General features: G+C 47.8%; 1 pseudogene; it reads right to left on the bottom strand.

The window, feature by feature from the left end:
• Positions 1-1907, bottom strand: part of LOC115271395 — a 3295-nt pseudogene extending 1388 nt beyond the window's left edge.
• Positions 1908-6429: the final 4522 nt, after the last annotated feature.

The raw sequence follows: 6429 nt of genomic DNA, 5'->3' as shown, positions 1-6429 counted from the left end.
AGTCAGCACAGCGATACGGCCGCTCCCCGGTGTGCGTGCGCTGGTGCAGCGTCAGTGCGTTGGCACTACTGAATCCCTTACCACAGTGTGCACAACAGTACGGCCACTCCCCAGTGTGCGTGCACTGATGTAGTCTCAGGTGTGAGCTCTGTGCAAAGCCCTTGCCGCAGTCAGCACAGCGGTGTGGTCGCTCCCCGGTGTGCGTGCGCTGGTGTGCTCTCAGGTTTGAGCTCTGTGCAAAGCCCTTCCCGCAGTCAGAGCAGTGGTGTGGCCGCTCCCCGGTGTGCGTAAACCAGTGTATTCTCAGGATTGAGGCCTGCCTGAAGCTCTTGCCGCAGTCAGCGCAGCGATGGGGACACCGGCCCGTGGGGAGTCTCTGGTGTGTAGCCAGGTCTAGTTTCTGGCTGAGTTTACCCCGGGGATGGACTGCGTCCTGTGCATGGATCCCTCTGTGGGATGTGGGATCCTGCGTTCCTGCCGTGCTCTCCCCACACTCAGACGGTGTCCTTGGTCCCCCCAGGATCCCGAGCCCTGCTGGAGAGAGCAGAGGCAATCCTGGTGTTAGCTCACGGTTAAGGCTACAGGTTTGTCAAGGAAGGAAAAATGTCACGGATGGAGCGATTTCCCCATTTGTCCCTGACTGTTTTTTGGATCGGTGCCTCACCCTGCAATGGTGGCTCCTGTCCCACAGGGCTGGACCCAACGACTCACTCCGGGCACTGAGACCTGCCCTGCGGGTGTACAGCACCACTCAGATATTCCCCCGCCCCCAGTCATGATGGTGGGGGAGGTGGGACAAACTTCAGTGAATGGACTTGCCACTCATATCTTCTCTAGCGCGACCCAACACCTCTGCTTCAGCCTGCGGATAGGGTTGCAGCATTGGGGGGTTGCTGGGTGGTTGGTGCCCCATGGGCAGGACGAGGAGCAGGGCAGGTTTTGTTAAAAATCATGGAGCCGTCACAGTAAATTTAGTGACCTGTGACTTTTAATAAATTTATGATGACTGCTCCGTAATTTCTGATATGAAATGCCGACACACATCTGCAGCCTGACTCAGGGTGGTTCTACCCTATGTTGTTTGTGCAACACCTGGCGCCTGTTCCCATGTGTGCCATGCGCCTCTTGGGTCTTGTTTGATGCTTAAATTGTAGCTTGCCCAGGATACACCCAGCGCCTGGCACAATGGGGCCCTCATCCAGAACTAGGGCCGCTAAGTGCTAACAAATAGGGACTGGGGTTTGTTTTCACACTGATTATGGTTTTAGTTCAATCAGAGGAGTTTATTTACATGTTGCTGGTTCTGTACTGTCTCCTGTTTTACAGCAGGTCTCCTGTTCCCCGTATTTGCTCTGTTTAAACTATATTGGTTTGAAACTAGTTTAGGCTCTACAATCCCCTCGTGGATGCATTGAGACCGGTATAAAGCTGCTTACATTAACGTAGCTTATTCCTGTGCAGGAGTGAGTCCTTTTCAAGGAATTCCTTCTAAAGAAGTCATTCACCCTGAACCTGTTTCATTCTTTGTGCAAAATTAAAACCCTTGGGGGGGGGGGGGGCGTTGAGGGGATGACATGTCACTCAGGGTTTGTGTGATGTAACCTGAAAAACATGTCTGTATTGTGTCACAAGCCAATCAGTAACCATGCTGAGCTGGAAGGGGTGAATGGCTTCCATCCAGCAGGCCTTTGATCTACAGTCACAGACTGTTATAAGGCTGAGGGCTGTGCTAAGCATTGACAATGAAGCAATGTAAGTGACAATGATTTCGTGCCACTGAGAGAGCAGGGGGAGAGGGGATGTGACAAAGGCCATTCCACCCCCTCTCCCTCACACCCAGCCCATATACCAGGATACTCCAAGTCGTGGCCCACAGGACAATTTCCTCTGGCCCCCACGTGCGTCATCCGCACCCCCAGAAGCAGCTGCCTGGAACGCGGGGCAGTTTTAGCGCATTACAGTGAAACGCTGTAAATACTGAAAACCTGCTCTACAAAATGGTGTCCTCTGCATGGCATGACCTTGCACGCATCGTACATGACTGTTCCTGCCATGAGTCATTCCCAGCTTTCTCCTTGCTCGCTGGGGACATGTTTCTCCAGTCTGAGAGGTCACGTGTGAAGTGAAGTGGCAGAGAGGGGGTGGGGTGGGAACCTTGAGAGGACAGCGCCTTCTTTGCCAAGGGCCAGTGACTCGGGGATGCTCTCCCAGGCTGTGAGCAGGTTTTGGCCCCGTCTGAGCTATGTCTGGATCCAGGTGCCCAGAGCCACAGGACACCAGCACAACAGCTTGAGTCGGGGGGGCAGAGGCATGAAACCCATTTGAAAAATCTCTAGGGCGCCCCTACCTTGGTATGATTTTCTGAGGTGTGGGAAGCCTAGAAGGTGTTGTGGTCTATGGCTGGACAGGCTTGTCTTTCTACCCAGGTGCCTGTTTGCCCTGCAGCAGCCAGCTCACACAGTCTCTCTCTTTCTCTCCCCTCCTACCCCCCACCAGTCCATGTACCCTTCTCCTCAGAGTGAGGGCAGGGGAGACAGGGGTGCGATATGGTCTATGGACCGGCAGGCGTGTCTTTCTACCCAGGTGCTTGTCTGCCTCCCAGTGCCAGATCCACTGACACACACAGATGGATTTTATCCTCACAGCCCCAGTGCCCTCTCCATTACACAGCTGGGGTAACTGAGGTATGGGGAAGCTGTAGTGACTCACTTCTAGAACTGAACCAAGATGTTTTGAATCCTGTTGCAAAGTCCTACCCACTAGGGAAATGCAGCCATGTGCTGTCGCCTACCATGGCGAAGTCTCTCTTTCCCTCAGCACCCCTCAAATCCACCACCCCACATCTCTTCCAAGTTCATCACCTCCCCATCTCTGCTCCATTTCTCTGTCGCAACTTTGAGGCCCCATCATTTTTAGGTGCCATCCTAGGTCACAGATATCCAATGAGTAGGAAAGATAGGAAGTATGATAAGAGGACTCCCTGCCTTAACCAGGAGATCTTCAATGACTGGAAACTCAAAAAAGAGTCATACAAGAAGTGGAAACTAGGTCAAATGACAAAGGATGAATATTAAAAAAAAAAAAAAAAAACCCACAAGCATGTAGGAACAAAATTAGAAAGGCCAAGGCAAAAAAGCAAATTAAACTAGCCAGGAATATAAGGGGGGAAAACAAAGCATTTTACAAATACATGGGAAGGAAAGGGAAGACCATGGACAGGCTGGGCCCATTACTAAATGGAGGGAAAGACAATAAGAGAAAACGCAGCCATGGCCAAACAGTTAAACGCCTCTTTTGTTTCAGTTTTCACCAAAAAAGTTAGCAGTGATCGGCTGACTAACATAGTGAACATCAGTGTCAATGGGGTAGGATCTGAGCCTAAAATAGGAAAGGAAATAGTTATGAATTATTTAGACAAGTTACATGTCTTCAAGTTGGCATGGCATAGCATGGCATGATGAAATACATCTAGAATACTTAAGGATCTGGATGAAGAGATCTCTGAGCCATTAGCGATTATCTCTGAGAAGTTGTGGAGGATGATAGAGGGACCTGAGGATGGGAAAAGGGCAAATATAGTACCTAGGTACAGAAAGGGGATAAGGACAACTCAGGAAGTTATAGACCAGTCATAACTTCAGTACCTGGAAAGATAATGGAGCAAGTAATGAAACATTCTATTTGTGAGCACCTAGATGGACATAAAGTAATAAGTAACAGTCAGCATGGATTTGTCGAGAACAAATTATGTCAAACCAACCTAATATCCTTCTTTGACAGGTAACAAGCTTTGTGGACAGGACGGACACAGTAGATGTCACATGTCAAATTTAGTAAGGCTTTTGATACTTGTGATGGTGCACTCCATATGATGTTATGAAAATATGCAAATGAGTGTGAATATAATGTAACTGGAGTATGCTTCATGCAAAAGGTCTCTTGTAAGGTATCCTTACAAAGTTTATAATCTACTGAGTTTGTTCATCCTATTTGTATAAATGTATCACTCCTGTATCTGAAACTGGAAATATGAAATATAATTCTGAGGTCCTATTGTAATTATGCAAAGTGTGGGCTATTAATGGTGGCTTGGAATCTTGATGGTTCCCATTAACCAGGACAATTGGTTGTAAATGTCTGTTTACTTGCAAGTCTTCCTGTATTCCTGAGTGCTGGCAAGTGAATAATGAAGTCTTACAGTGACATGCGATTGTGTCACCTGAACTGGAATCCATCTTTAACCTGGTGCTTTTCCATTGAGAAGGAGGGGTGGGAACCCAGAGAGGGACAAAGGATTCCCACCTTGTTCAAAAGATATATAAGGGGGTGGAATAGAACAAAGGGGGCTGCAGTCATGAGAAATCCTCTAGCTACCACCTGAGCTGGAACAAGGACTGTACCAGGGGAAAGGATTGGGACCAGACTAGGAAGGAGTCCAGTCTGTGAAAGAAGCTTATTGAAACATCTCTGAGGGTGAGATTTTATCTGTAATCAGTTTTCTACTGTATTAGGCTTAGACTTGCGTGTTTTATTTTGTTTGGTAATTTACTTTGTTCTGTCTATTACTTGGAACCACTTAAATCCTACTTTTTGTATTTAATAAAATCACTTTTTACTTATTAATTAACCCAAAGTATGTATTAACACCTGGGCGGGGGGGCCAAACAGCTGTGCATATCTCTCTATCAGTGTTATAGAAGGCGAACAATTTATGAGTAAATTTATGAGTAAAATGGATTTAATTGGGGTTTGGACCCCACTGGGAGCTGGGTATTTGAGTGCTGGAGACAGGAGCACTTCTTAAGCTGTTTTCAGTTAAGCCTGCAGTTTGTGGGTTGTGGTTCAGACTTGGATCTGTGTTTGCACCAGGTTGGCGTGTCTGGCTCAAACAAGGCAAGGTACTAAAGTCCCAAGCTGGCAGGGAAAATGGGCTCAGAGGTAGTCCCAGCACATCAGGTGGCAGTCCCAAGGGAGTTTCTGTGATCCAACCCATCACAATACTGTCTTACATGCCCTTCCCATAAACAAACTAGAGAAATACAGCCTAGGCAAAGCTACCAGAAGGTGGGTTTACAACTGGTTGGAAAACTGCACTGAGAGAGTGGTTCTTATCATTCTCTAATGAGCTGAAAGGGCATATCGAGTGGGATCCCAAAGGGATCTGTCCTGGGTCCGATTCTATTCTGTATCTTCATAAATGATTTGGACAATGGCATGGAGAGTGCACTCATAAAACTTATGGATTATTCAAAGCTGGGGATGGGTTTCAAGCCCTTTAGAGGACAGGATTAGAATTTAAAGTGATCTTGACAAAATGGAGAAATGGTCGGAATTGAAAGAATTGCCTAGGAAGGAGTACTGCAAAAAACCATCGGGGGTTATAGTGGATCACAAACTAAGTGAGTCAACAATTTAATACTGTTGGGGGGGGAAAAAGGAAAATATCTGGGATGTATTAGCAGGAGCGTTGCAAACAATACGCGAGAAGTAATTCTTCCACTCTACTCAGCATTGATAAGGCCTCAACTGGAGTACTGTCTTCAAGAGCGTAAATGGTTGTTACAAAGAGAAGGGTGATACATTGTTGTTCTTATCCGCTGAGGCCAGGACAAGAAGTAATGGGCTTAAATTGCAGCAAGGGAGATTTAGGTTAGGCATTAGGAAAAACTTCCAAACTGTTAGGGTAGTTAAGCACCGGAACAAATTCCTTGGAGAGATTGTGGAATTTCCATCATGGGAAGTTTTTAAGAGCATGTCAGGCATGGACTCGATAATACTTAGTCCTGCCTCAGTGCAGGCAACTGGACTAGATGACCTATTGAGGTCCTGTCTAGTCCTACATTTCTAGGATTCATAGATATCAAGGCCAGACAGACTCATTGTGCCCATCCAGCCTGGCTTCTTGCCTAACCCAGCCAGAGAAGCTCCCCCAGTGACTCCTACCTCCTGGCTGAACAAGAAGAAAGCTTTGAGAAAGTCACACCCCATTTCCACTGAGACTCCCAGTGAGGGAGAATCTATCGTGTCCTGAGGGGAGCTCTCCCAGTGGTTCATTCCCCTCCAGATAAACACTGGCCCCTAATTCCCAGCCTCCATTCGACCCCTTCAGCTCCCAGCCAGTGGATCTCACTCTGCCTTTGCCTTCTACATTAAGGAGCCCTCTGCTAGCAGGTGTGTAAATCAGAATGGACTGGGTTACGATGACTCACCTCGGGAGGGGCCCTTAGGCCCTGAGCTTTCCCTGGAGTTCTCAGCATCCTGGATCCAGAGCTCTGCCTCCCCTAGCTCGATCCGGTGGATTAAGTCCGGTGTTGAACCTAAATAGCCTGTTTGGGGGGGGAGAATCAGCTTTATTACTAAAGTTTTGGGGAGAGAGACTCATTTATGTGTTGGTGCAGCCCAGCACATAAGAACGTAAGAATGGCCCTA

This window comes from Terrapene carolina, unplaced genomic scaffold (assembly GCF_002925995.2).
Source record: "Terrapene carolina triunguis isolate 2854851 unplaced genomic scaffold, T_m_triunguis-2.0 Scaffold926, whole genome shotgun sequence".
Lineage (NCBI taxonomy): Eukaryota > Metazoa > Chordata > Testudines > Emydidae > Terrapene > Terrapene triunguis.
The sequence above is the reverse complement of the archived record's forward strand: the minus strand, read 5'-3'. Positions and strand labels throughout refer to the sequence as shown.